Genomic DNA, 14,530 nt, shown 5'->3' on the forward strand with positions numbered 1-14,530 from the left:
AAGTAAGTATATGTTTAAAAAGTGAATTACCAGTATATTTGTTTGTACGCTTGTGAAACGTCTGACAGTTGTATAGACAGATAACTTAGCGTGTGTATAAGATGCAGAAGTTACGTATATTTTCCAGTATTTGTCATTATAATGTTTAGTTTCTAGTACATTCTTACAAATACCCATTAATTATTACTGCAGATATATGTCCACAGGAAGCAGCTTTCAAGACTTATACCTACAGTTTTGCAGTTTTGTAGAGGATATAATATCATCAGTTGCACTGCTTGATCAATATGTGAAGTTTTTGAACCTATCTGCAGTCATTATCTACGTCTGTTCCAGATAAAAATATCTAGAAAGTTATTACAGATCGATAACTGGGATGTGGACGCTATCAAACTGTTTCGGTGCTATTGGCAGGAAAAACATGTGTGTATTTTTTTTAAGAACGTGGGGGTGTCGAAACATAAATTAGAAAAGTTGTTATTGAACGGCAGGGGATCTCGGAAGGAACACAGAGGAAGCAGTATTTCGCCATTCTTCGTTTGGTCGCCAGTTGAAAGAATACAAACTGTATGTTCCGGATCCTGTTTGCTTGTCAGGCGATTCGTATGATAAATCGTTTCCATATTGCTTCTTTGGTAATCAGGCTATTCTTTGCTTCTGTATCTAATGCGACCGTTTCCGAAAAGAGTGTTGAATGATGTGAAAAGAATTTTCAGTTTCTTCACCGTGATGGCTTACAGCGATTAAGCCTGAACGGCAGTCTCGTCTGTTCGTCAAAGAAGCAGTAGACAGTTTTTTTTCCAAGCTGCATGTTTAAATGAACTGAAATTGTGGCTCAGTTGGTTTACTTGATATTAATGTTTTCAGAACTATAAATGGAAACTTCTCCATTTCAGTTTTGAATTAGTAATTTTAGAATACGACAATCATTTTGCATTTACAGACCAAAACTGTAGGTTTCTTATCTGAATTGGAAACAGTAACAACGAAGACAAAAAGTTAAATAACGCTGACACAGGTTTCACAGGAAGTTCTTACCGATTTCTTTAATTTTCATTGCTGTCTTCCTCCTCACCAGTCTGGTTATATAAGGCCTCAAATACTGTTTCATTGTGTAGCTCCATAGAAAAGGACTTTTTGCAACAAAATGGACGAAAAAAATCATTTTCGAACAGTTCTTCTGCGTGTATGACTTGGCAAAAACAGCGTAGAAAGAAATGCACGAAGCAGGATGTCTTTCCACTTAAAAGCACACGTGTGAGTGAATGCTTTCACTTGTATCGGCAGTTCACGAAAACATAGCGTAAGGCAGCTCTTCCATAGCAGGCAGTAATACCTTCATGTGTTGTGCATGGCAAACAATATGTATCACATAATTACTTGGGACTGGAAAGGTATGGCTATCCTTCCAGTGTTAGAAACAGTTTCGATACGTTAACTAGATTTCGTATGTAGCAATGTGCACCCTAAAATGCACCAAACGTATTTTTTAAACCGGGCAATGACTACATTTTTCACGCCAAACTTTTCAAACTACGCGCCACAACAACTAAGGGCAATAACGAAAAAAAAGTTCATTATCAAGCTTTGATGTCAGACTATAAGACGCACAAAATCGAATTTTTTTTAGCGAATAGTTTCCTCAAAATCGAATGAGAAAGACTGTATATCGGAGGACATACGCAAATCCCAAATCAGTGGTCTTTAATTTTTTACACGAAAAGCAAAAGTATTACTAAGAAATTAACTACGGTGACGCATGCAGCTTTTCTTCACCTGCATAAAACAATTTTTTGGGGCACACTGGATGTCTAGAAATTTACCTACTCCTGTACCCTACGACACACGTTGCGTGGCGACCAGCACTCCGTATTGCGCTGAGCGATAAGAGAGAGATACGAATTGGTGTTGCATCGCTGTCGACTGACTGTGAACCAATCAAGTCGCTCCACTACGCTTCTAAGCGCTTCACCGATGTGGGTTGCTTCCGCTTCGTATTGAGAGTCACATCGCCTATCGTGTCGCAAATCGTATTGCCTCAATCAAAAATGCGCCTCAAGCCACAGTATTCTATTGCCATTTTCAGCAGGACAATACTCGTCCACACAAGGAACGTATCTCTATGAATTCTCTGCGTCATGTAAGATCTGCATACTCGCATCTATCCCCCATAGAAGATGTATGGGTCAGCTCGGACGTCAACGTCATCCCAATGTCAGTATACGCGTTATAAAGGATCAAATACAATAATTGTGGGCCAGATTCCCTAAGGATGGCACACAACGACCTTATAACACTGTTCCTAACCGAATCAGTGTGTGCATCCACGCCACAGGGGGCGCAACGTTATACTGATAAGTGGGCTCGTACTGACAAGCTGTTTCTAAATGTGATTTTGTAATCATCTAAATAACATCACGTACCTTCTCAACCGGTTAAGTTCCATTACGTTTCCTCCTCAGCTTCTGGATGCTTCCGTTCTTTGTCAGGTAGTGTAGATTACTTTTTGTTTCTTCGCCACATTAGAAAACGCGTATGTAGTGAGTTACGTATACATCCACAAGTTCCTGATAAGAAAACGATCAGGATATAACAAGATTAAACACCTGAAGATGAATGAGATTTATCGCATTTATCCACTGGCACCTATTCTCGAGTCTACAGAATACAGCGTCAATAAAAGACTCGTTGGCGACTAATTATTTCATCTACTGTGCAATTCGTGCATATTATGCCCATTATCTGAACAAATGAAGCACAGTCGCTAGCGCAGAGACGGTTATGCGGATTCAACATATAACCAAAACGGGTGTACCTGCAATGGTATGAGTACGGATACACGGCGGTGTGAACGCCTGGACGGGGCCTTTCTCTCTGTAAAAGCGAGCTGTCCACATGTGGGGCGAGGCTTATTCGTATCAGGTCTGCGCGGACAAGGTCGCGGGCTGGGCGCCAGTGCTCCACATGTGACGGCTCGCCGAGGTCACACTCCCCGCCGTAAGTACGCATTTTCGGCTTTTAAGGGAACAACAGATAATCACCAGTATTCTTCTTGAGCAGTGTACTTAAACGCGAAACAATACCTTCTTCTAACGCGAATTACCTTTGCAGAAACGGAGAATAGATCGTCTTTGCTTGCAGGCTCTTCGACGGAGTTTCTGCACAATACAATACCGGCCATTAAAATTGCTACACCACGAAGATGACGTGCTACAGACACGAAAATTTAACCGACAGGAAGAAGATGCTGTGATATGCAAATGATTACCTTTTCAGAGCATTCACACAAGGTTGGCGCTGGTGGTGACACCTACAACGTGCTGACATGAGGAATGTTTCCAATCGATTTCTCATACACAAACAGCAGTTGACCGGCGTTGCCTGGTGAAACATTGTTGTGATGCCTCGTGTAAGGAGGAGAAATGCGTACCATCACGTTTCCGACTTTGATAAAGATCGGATTGTAGCCTACCGCGATTGCGGTTTATTGTATCGCGACATTGCTGCTCGCGTTGGTCGAGATCCAATGACTGTTAGCAGAATATGGAATCGGTGGGTTCAGGAGGGTAATACGGAACGCTGTGCTGGATCCAAACGGCCTCGTATCACTAGGAGTCGAGATGAGAGGCATCTTATCCGCATTGCTGTAACGGATCGTGCAGCCACGTCTAGATACTTGAGTCAACAGATGGGGATTTTTGCGCTACGGTCGCAGGTTCGAATCCTGCCTCGGGCATGGATGTGTGTGATGTCCTTAGGTTAGTTAGGTTTAAGTAGTTCTAAGTTCTAGGGGACTGATGACCTCAGATGTAAAGTCCCATAGTGCTCAGAGCCATTTTTTTGGGGGGATGTTTGCAAGACAGCAACCATCTGCAGGTACAGTTCGACGACGTTTGCAGCAGCATGGACTATCAGCTCGGAGACCATGGTTGCGGTTACCCTTGACGCTGCATCACAGACAAGAGCGCCTGCGATGGTGTATTCAATGACGAACCTGGATTCACGAATGGCAAAACGTCATTTTTTCGTATGAATCATGATGGTCGCATCCGTGTTTGGCGACAACGCGGTGAACGCACATTGGAAGCATGTATTCGTCATCGCCATACTGGCGTTTCACCCAGCGTGATGGTATGGGGTGCCATTCGTTACACGTCTCGGTCACCTCTTATTCGCATTGACGGCACTTTGAACAGTAGACGTTACATTTCAGATGTGTTACGATCCGTGGCTCTACCCTTCATTCGATGCCTGCGAAACCTTACATTTCAGCAGGATAATGCACGACTGCATGTTGCAGGTCCTGTACGGGCCTTTCTGGATACAGAAGTGTTCGACTGCTGCCCTGGCCAGCACATTCTCCAGATCTCTCACGAAGTGGAAACGTCTGGTCAATGGTGGCCGAGCAACTGGCTCGTCACAATAAGCCAGTCACTACTCTTGATGAACTGTGGTATCGTGTCGAAGCTGCGTGGGCAGCTGTACCTGTACACGCCATCCAAGCTCTGTTTGACTCAATGCACAGGCGTATCAAGGCCGTTATTACGGCCAGAGGTGGTTCTGGGTACTGATTTCTCAGTATCTATGCACCCAAATTGCGTGAAAATGTAATCACATGTCAGTTCTAGTATAATATATTTCTCCAATATATACCCGTTTATCATCTGCATTTCTTCTTGGTGTAGCAATTTTAATGGCCAGTAGTGTATAAATAGCCTTATGCCACGCATTGAGAAGCTTTCAGCAGTGGCTTCTGGTTATGTCTTCTTCCTATCTGCAAAACATCAAAGCGAAAGTAAAACATAAAGTTATACTTTTTAACGTGTTCATTTATATCGTCAAGAAACTTCAAATCACCGATAAAACACAATCGATCTTAGAATGTGAGTTACGATAGCTGTTTTTAGAGATGGGAAGCCACACGTGCTGCCAACGAACAACGAATGAAAGTCAAGAAATCGATCAATGATGGGAAACGAGTGTTTTCGTGGTAACGCTGGCATTCAAATTTAACTACACGTTTCTGGTTGTCATGTTGCTGTATTGCAGTACTTCCGGCTGCCACTGAAGCAAATGTGGGGCACCGGGCAAACAATTAGTAACCCACACGAGACATCACTCTAATACTATGTGACACTGCTTCTAGCGTTGGAAATGGCGAGGAAGAGAGTCCATAAGTTTCTGCAGGTATGCCGTATCCAGCTGAACTCACGCATGGACCGTTCTACATTTCAATGTACATGCTCTACAAACCATAGTGGTGGATACATTGTACCAATTTCACAAACCTTCCTGGTCCCGGAGGAGGTTCGAGTCCTCCCTCGGGCATGGGTGTGTGTGTTTGTCCTTAGGATAATTTAGGTTAAGTAGTGTGTAAGCTTAGGGACTGATGACCTTAGCAGTTAAGTCCCATAAAATTTCACACACACACACACAAACTTTCCTTCCTATGCAGTTCGAGTACTGAGCGAGGCAGAACTCACTATCCGTCAGTATACTGCCTTAATGTTTCTCACCTTTCTTTCATAATCTGTACCCGAGGCCTATGATGGCGGTCCTATGGTGATCGCACAGTCTTCTTTCATTACAGATTCTCTAAATTTATCTCACAGGGCTCGCAAGAACTATTTCGTCTTTCTTCCAAGGGTACCTATTAAAGTTACCCAAACATTTCTACTATACTTTCGTATGGACTGTGGCGACCTATTATGATCCTATCAATTTGTATCCAAATTACTTCGATTTTTGTTGTCATCTCTACTAAATAAAGATACCATACACTGGAACGATATTCTGAAATTGAAGGTATTGGCACGATAAACACGTAAGCCAAGTTTACATAATTCCGAGTAAAATGCAAAAAAGTCCACAAACTGGGGAAAACATTAACCGGTCTTGTCTTTTCCCAACCTACATTTAGGCCACCATCACACCAAAATCTTGTTACATAAGCAAACAAAGTTTTTTAATGATTTTTACTCAGTTTTAAAAAAATGGACTTTTCTCTCTCTTGCATCAAATGGTTTTTTGGTATGATGTCAAATAAATAAACAAGTAACTAAAGATACAATGACTATTAGCACTTAATAGATTACTAAATATCATAAGGAGTCCGCGAAAATTAAAAATAATGTATATCCTAGCAAAAGTCGTTGTTGTGGAAGGTCAATAAGAAGTTCATTAGGCTTCACCTCCTAATGAACAGTGTGTATCATCCGTAATAGTTTTCTCACAGATCAGCTTAATTTAATATTCCATGTCTGAGGATGGCACATACCTCTTCGTAAGCTTCAGGACATCTTTATATTCCTTAGAGTTAACTGACCTCTTACCTTGTAAAGTTTTCCCTCAGTAAAAGTCAGTGTAGTTGAGGCTTTCTCAATGACAATATCTTGAGAGATAAATTGTGATAATGACGTGCTACAGTGAACAATATGCTTGTGTTCAGTGGAGTACTCAAAGGATCCGTGTTTTGAAACAGTAAACGTCTCTTTGCTAGAGCCGAACAGCTTTTTTAAGTTGGGCTAGGATTCTAAAAGTAGATCTTGTGTAACATCAACCACATTGAACTGCTTGGATGTGTTTAACATACCAGAGTCTCACTACTGTTTGGTACAATGACAGGGCAAACTCTGGACATGTTTGATTCTTGCCGCAAACATCCGACGTCAACAAGCCCATGTCTCATTTTATTCTGAATTGGCCCCATGGGCAAGTATCATTCTTGCACCACATGACCAAGCGATTTTCAAACTATTTAATGGTAGTAAAATATCTGGTTATTGCATCAGTGCCTTAAATTGGTCGCACTGGAGTCTTGTGTGCGATTTCTTTTGCTGGCGCACTGCATTTTGGCAGAACCCTTTCAACAAGTCTAGGTCTTCCACTAGCGTCCCCTAATACTAAATTTTACGAGATCGCCGCATTTCATACCGCTTCTTAGTATTTACTCCTAGTTGTAAGATATGAGGTACTCACTTTGTTCACCGTTAGTCTTGTAATCAGGCATTATTTCCATTATTTTACAGTTATCCACATTTAAAGAGCTCTGTCATTCATTACACCAAGTGGAGTTTTCGTTCAAACCTTTCTGCAATTCCTTGCAATCGTCCAACGCCGATACCTTCTTGTACAAAACAACACCCTTAGAGAACAATCTTAAAGTGTGGCTGTTCCTATCTAATCAATCATTTATGTATACTGATAACATCAGTAGTCCTATTATGTTTTCCTTGGGGCACACCCGATGTTATTTTCGATACTGTGGAATATTCTTCATCTGAAATAACGTACTCGCTTCTATGAGTCAAATATTCTTCGAGCCAATCACATAACTGCGAAGATACTCCGAATGATTGTATCTTGGTTAGACTGACCAGTGTGGCGCAGTTCGAATGTCTTTGGAAACATGGGAAGTTGGAATCAAAGTTTTCATCTGCATCTGTTGGTTGAAAAATGTGAATGAAGCAAGCTGTGTTCAACACGAATGAACTTTTCCTGAATCCGTGCTGGTTTTTTGAGAAAAGATTGCTTTCTTGTAGATATCCCATAGTGTCGGTGCTTAGAATATACTCCGGGATCCTGAAATAGACTAGTGTCAGCAATAGTGATCCATAAGTGTGCGCATCCAATCCTTAACCCTTTTTGTAAACGGGAGTGGAGTGACCTAGTGCGCAAGATATTGTCGGCTAATATGAGCCAAGAAGGGAACTAATTCCGCTATGTATTCTGACTGAAATTTCATTAGGGCCTGGTACCTTGTTCGCTTTAAACAATTTTAAATGTTTTCCATTACTGGATCTGTTGATACTCGTTATCTCTCATTTGTGAGCCTGTGCGTCAGTTAAATTTTGGTACGATAGTATTCTCTTGTATGATTACCTTTTAAATGCGAAGTTAGAAATTTCTCCTTTACACTTTAGTTTCTGCATCAGACGGATCCGCAAGGGACTGACTGGAAGATACCGCAAAGTTAGTAGGTAGCGGTTCCAAAAAGACCAAGAATATTCTACGGGGCTAATATCGGGTGATTTAGAGGCCTTTTGAGGTTCGATAGCGTGCCTAAACGTTCTCAAGACCAGGAACGTATAGTTGCACTCCTGTGAATACGGCAAATAGATTGAGAGGAAACCCTAAAACAATGGGATATACTGTCGGCAGTGGACTTCACAGAGGTTTCCAGAGAACCGACGTAAACGTTTCCTTAGCGTCATTTGGCTTATGTTTTGATGTGTGTTGTTTGTCACCTCGCGTGCTCCTAACGTTACGTGTTGTAAACCACTACTGATGCTGGCACTACATTTGCCGTCCCGTAACCCTGTTGTAACAACGAAATGAATTTAGAGAAAAGGGAATAACGTTTGTTGGAAAATTTATAGGAAAATTGTTAGATCTCTGTGCTGAATGCTTGCAGAGTAGATCAAAAATCGCTAACGTACATTGCACATTACTTATACACGGGACGTTCATAAGCCACCGTAAGCTGCGATTAGTTGTTAACGATGAAAATTAGCTAGTAAGTTGCACAGTATTATGTGAACGTTCACTTGCATATTAAGGGTGGTGCAAGTGGTCCGGAGAACAGAGTTCCAGGGTACAAAGAAACACAACAGAGGAAAGGAAATACAGTACTAACCTGACTACAGCAGATATTGGAAGTGACCACCATTCATCTATCGGCACTTTTGGGCTCTGGTCAGCAAGTTGCTGAAGGCGGATCGAAGCTGGACTGTTGCATTTGCTGCAGTTTGCTTCAGTTCTTGAAGACTATGAGGGTTATTGCGATAAACATTAGACTTGGTGGCTCCCACACAAGGTAATCGCACCCTGGCAGATCAGGTGGCTTGAGTGGCCAGCTAGGGCTGCGACCAGACTGACTTTTGCTAGCAGCTTTGTCAGGTGTGAAGATTGTGTAAATGTGCTAATGCTCGACCCTGCTGTAAGGTCAGTTGCTCCATTCTATTGAAAGTAGGTGTAGGACTTTTCCTTCTCCATTAATACTGCCCAAATTGTCCGGGTCACTTTTATTTGCCCCACCATATACATGGAAGTTTAAAACAGCTATTAGGCGCTGAAATACGCCACCAAACAGAAGAAACAATTTTTCGGGAAAGCTGTGCGGCCAAGCACCCGCGTGTGATAGATACTTTAACATTTTGAGTGAAACGGAAATATGTTGTCGACACGAGTTCCAAACTCTAATTTTTTACAGGACTTAGACGATTAGACTGCGTTTTCGATGACTGAGTATGCAAGATTATACGAAATTTTTTCTCGGGTGGGGGGGGGGGGGGGGTATTTGAGGGGCAGCTTGTTGACCGTAACTATTTGCTGTATTTGATAATTATATTCAGGTGTTAACCATTTGTTGAAAGTTTTTGCAGTGGTTATTCAGCATAACGAGCCTTGGTTTACATTGTGACAGTAATCGTCATACTGCACTTTTTGACTCATGCTTGCTGTAGATTTTGTGAATTACTGTACAGTTAAATGAACTTTCCTCGCGCGTATTTCTTATCTGCTCGCAACACATACATATATAAATTATTGTTTATTTTATTCTGAATCTGCAATTCAGGTGACTTTAGTTAACAAACATTTATTTAATTTAAAATATAACTATCTGGTTTAGTCAACATCATTAACTCTATGGCTTTTATCCAATCATTTTACTTATTTAAATACACTAAGCTGCTTTTTTAATGTGACATTATATCATTGTACGACACATAGTACAGGAGATATGGCGTCATAAACATTGAGTTGCGTGAAAATAAAACTGCAGGGTGAAATCAGCTAGAGATACAGGTGAAATATGTCTACAAATATGCGTGAAATTTGTTAAATACATGTGAAATACGCTCAAAGACAAAGAAAAACGACGGAAACCAAGCAGTTATCTTAATGGGACGGTTCAAATAGTTCAAATGGCTCTAAGCACTATGGGACTTAACATCTGAGGTCATCAGTCCCCTAGACTTAGAACTACCTAAGCCTAAGTAAACTAAGGACATCACACACATCCATGCCCGAGGCAGGATTTGAACCTGTGACCGTAGCAGGAGCGCGGTTCCAGACTGAAGCGCCTAGAACCGCTCGGCCACAGCGGCCGGCAAATGGGACGTAAACCGGTAGATGTGATGTACACGTACAGACAAACAAATGATTACAATTTCATAAAACTGCTTCTCTGGCCTTCACGCAAGCAGTTATTCGGTCTGGCACAGATTAATAGAGTTGGTCAAATGGTTCAAATGGTTCTGAGCACCATGAGACTTAGCTTCTGAGGTCATCAGTCCCCTAGAACTTAGAACTACTTAAACCTAACTAACCTAAGGACATCACACACATCCATGCCCGAGGCAGGATTCGAACCTGCGACCGTAGCGGTCGCGCGGCTCCAGACTTTAGCGCCTAGAACCGCTTGGCCACTCCGACCGGCAATAGCGTTGTTGGATGTCCTAATGAGGAGTGTCTTGCCAAATTCTGTCCAATTGGCGCATTAAATTTTGAAAATCCGGAGATGGTTGGAGGATCCTGTCCGTTATGCTCCAAATATTCTCAATCGGGGAGAGATCCGGCGTCCTTGCTGGCAAAAATAGAGTTTGGCAAGCACGAACACAAGCAAAACGGTGCGTACCGCTATGCTGTAAGAGTGCCGTGGATGACAACCAAATGGGTCCTGCTGTGAAATGAAATGGCGCCATAGATCATCACCCCTGGCTGTCGGGGTGTACGGCGGGCGTCAGTCAGATTGGTACACCACCACTGTCTGGCGCGTCTCCCGACACGTCTTCGGCCTGGGAACTGGGTTGGGTTGGGTTGTTTGGGGGAGGAGAACAGACAGCGAGGTTATCGGTCTCATCAGATTAGGCAGGTTGGGGAAGGAAGTCGGCCGTGCCCTTTCAAAGGAACCATCCCGGCATTTACCTGGAGCGATTTAGGGAAATCTCGGAAAACCTAAATCAAGATGGCCGGACGCGGGATTGAACCGTCGCCCTCCTGAATGCGAGTCCAGTGTGCTAACCACTGCGCCACCTCGCTCGGTGGGATCTGGAGTAGAATTGTCTTCAGTGATGAATTCCGCTTCGAACAGAGCCCCGATGACCTGCAAAGATGTGTCTGGAGACGCCCCAGACAGCGGTGGTGTACCAATCTGACTACATAGAGATGGGGCCCCTCCACGCCCGCACCAACGTGGTGACCAAACCAAAAGTTCTACTGTCACCTCCGTAAACATGTTAGTTATCTAGTAAGTGGATCACAGGATGCTGGGCTGTGATGTTGTCCGTGCGTCTGGGTAAGGCTACGCATTAACACGGTCCATCAGGTGATAGATAGTGGACGAATCGCGAGTGAGGGTAGCGATTTGAAGAGCAGAGGGAAAAAAGTGCCATGGCTCGTGCCGTGAGAAAAAAAAACCTCTGCGACAGTGGGATGGGTAGTAAGAGCAGTAGTGGCTTACTAGCTGCGATAGCTCATGCAAGGTTGGATTTGTTAGCATAGGTATCATGCATCATTACCGTGACAAGCGATGGCGATGTGTCCCAGTTGCTGCAGCTGCTACATTCCTGGAACAATCAAGATCGTTATACAGTAGTGGGAGATCGGCCATAGATCATCTCACTGTGTGGGGGATGTGTGGAGCTTGTTTGCATGCAGTGTACGGTACGGCTTCCCTGTGTGGTGCCAGTTATTCGACAGTATATTTCAGCTGGATATCCAGTAATGGCGTCTGATTAACAGGGGCTCGCCTGTGCCGTTATGTTTGCGTATGCTTGGCCATAGATGCTATGTCCTTACGAGTATGTCTTTTGGTCTTTTATGTTTCCATCTATGGTTGTGGTCGTAGTTCCCCAGATTCAGAATAAACGGGTTCTGCGAATGTCTGGAGTTTCTGTATAGTCTTGTGGTGAGTTTGTGGATTACCTCCGTGAGAGTCTCAAGTCGGTATTCCCGGTGAAGGTCCGCGATGCGTGTGTATCGTGGAGCATTGCCTATGATTTTGAGTACTTTGTTTTGTATGCGCTGCAGACGGCGCTGGCGTGTAGGCGCAGCGTATCCCCAGACAGGAGCTGCTACGTCATCAGGGGTCGGATAAGTGTCATGTACATGGACCTCGACACCCATCTGTTCAGTGTGCTACGCCTGTTGAGCATAGGATAGAGCTGTTTGAGCCTCGCGCTAGCTCGGTTGGTCATGTGTTGTATGTGGTCCCCCCCAGAGTAATTTCCGGTCCAGCCAGACACCGAGGTATTTGACTTTCTCGCGGAAACGTATTGGACGTGCATGTAGAGTTATTAGTCTGCAGTAGCGGTGTTTGCGCAGTTGCTTCTGTCTTCTAGTGAACAGAACGGCTTCGCACTTGTCGACGTTTACTCTAACACGCCATTTCTCCAACCAAGGCTCGGCCACTCTGAGTGCTGTCTGTAGGCGTGACGTAATGTTTGATGGTTTCCAATCTTGCGCAAGGATGGCTGTGTCATCCGCGTAGATGGCCATCATTGTGTTGTGTGTGGTTGGGAGATCGTTTATGTAGAGGTTAAACAGTAGGGGCCCTAGAATGCTTCCCTGGGGTACCCCCGCGTGTATACCGTGTCGTGTTGATTGTTTTCCCTGCACGTCAGTGTTGAAACTCCTGTCTGTGAGGTATGAGTGTATAAGACGCAGCAGCCCGTCGGGGAATCCCGCGTCGCTGAGTTTGCGGATGAGGCCGTTGTGCCATAGTCGGTCGAAAGCCTTTTCGATGTCCAGGGACACTGCCCCTGTAGCTTTGTTTATGTTGAAGCCATGTGTTATATGTTCAACGACCCGTAGGAGTTGTTGTGTTGTGGAGTGGTGATTCCTGAAGCCGAATTGCTCCGGTCTCAGGATGTCATTTGTTATGCAGTGCCTAGTGATGCGTTTGAGAATCACCTTCTCAACAATCTTACTGAGCGAGCTCAGAAGGCTGATGGGTCGGTAATTTTGTGGGAGGCTGTGGTCTTTCCCCGGCTTCCTGAACATCAGGACCTTGGCCGTCTTCCAAAAGGCGGGGAAGTGTTGGTGTTTTAGTATGGCATTCGTTATGTGTGTTAGGTACTCAGTTGCTTTATCCGTGAACTCCTGGAGGACACGGTTTTGAATGCCATCATGACCAGGGGCTTTCCTAGCAGCGGAATGCATTATAGCCCAGGAGACTTTGGCTGTGCTAGCATGTCGAATGTCGTCGCGCGATGGTTGGGCTAGAATGCGTGTAACCTCTTGGTCAGTAGCAAGTGTGAACACTGGATCTGATGGTACCAGGTTCGGTGTGAATGACGCTGCGAGTGTTCGGGCCATTAGTTCTGCTTTCTCTTCCGCTGAGTATGCAGGTCCATCAGGCCCTCGAAGCGTTGGGGTGTATATTTTTTCCCTGGTGAAGTGTCGGGCTAGTTGCCACATGCCAGGTCGTGCGGTGTCCAGCCCTTCGAGTTTTTGGTTCCACTGTTGTGTTCTATGTGTTTGTATTTTATCGTGTATGATGCCCTGTAGTCTGTTAATGTGCCGTTTGAAGTACGGACGCCTGGTGCGCTGCCATTGTCTCCTGAGGCGATTCCTCATTGAGATTAGGCCCAGGATTTCCTGGGGCAGGGCCGCACTGCGTTGTTGTGAGGTGCGATCAGGTATGGTGCCTGCCATTGCGTCCTGGACGGCGTTAGTGAGGGTTTCTACTGCCTCGTCAATTTGTGCTGTTTCGTTAATTTCGTGTATAGGTGGGATGTGGCTATCTAGCGTTTGCTTGAACAATGTCCAATTCGCACGCCCATAGTCCAACATCTTGCGTTGTTCCGTGTGCTGCAGTGTTTCCTCAATGTATAGTATTACAGGTTGGTGGTTTGACCAATCTGACTGACGCCCGCCATACACCGCGACAGCCAGGGGTGATGATCTATGGCGCCATTTCATTTCACAGCAGAATTTCTTTGGTTGTCATCTGCGACACGATATTCTACGCCACTTTTTGCCCCGTTTTGTTGGTCATCATGACACGCCATCCTCCTCGGCTTATACTTCAGCAAGGCAATTCCCGCCTGCACAGTGGGAAAGTTTCTACTGCTTGTCTTCGTGCTTGACAAACTATACCTTGGTTAGCAAAGTCGCCGGATCTCTCCCCAATTGAGATCGTTTTAATTACGGGCAGGGCTCTCCAACCTTTTCGTAATTTTTACGATCTAACGCGCCAGTTGAACAGAATTTGGTACGATATCCCTCGGAAGGACATCCAACAACTGTATCAATCAACACTAAGCCAAATAACTGCTTGCATAAGGGCACACATGGACCAACGCATTATTGACTTGCTCAAATTGTAAAGCTCTCTCCCTTGAATAAATCATCATATTTTTAATAAAATTGTAATTATTTGTTTGTCTGCACATGTACATATATCTGCCAACTTCCGCACCATTCGGATAATTCCTTGATGGTGTGTCTTTTTTTTTTGTCTTAGAAATGTCTATGTAAAATAGGTATGACATGGATGTATGTGGGCAAAGCCACAGCCAAAAAT

General features: G+C 44.0%; 1 protein-coding gene across 1 annotated transcript in view; it reads left to right on the forward strand.

Annotated features, from left to right (window-relative positions):
- Nucleotides 1–2,977: 2,977 nt before the first annotated feature.
- Nucleotides 2,978–14,530, forward strand: part of LOC126482899 (uncharacterized) — a 387,862-nt gene continuing 376,309 nt past the window's right edge. The window contains exon 1 of the mRNA XM_050106576.1: nucleotides 2,978–2,997. The gene's annotated coding sequence lies outside the window, so the exon portion shown is untranslated. The remainder of the gene's footprint in view (nucleotides 2,998–14,530) is intronic.

Source organism: Schistocerca serialis, chromosome 1 (genome assembly GCF_023864345.2).
Source record: "Schistocerca serialis cubense isolate TAMUIC-IGC-003099 chromosome 1, iqSchSeri2.2, whole genome shotgun sequence".
In the NCBI taxonomy this organism is placed as follows: domain Eukaryota; kingdom Metazoa; phylum Arthropoda; class Insecta; order Orthoptera; family Acrididae; genus Schistocerca; species Schistocerca serialis.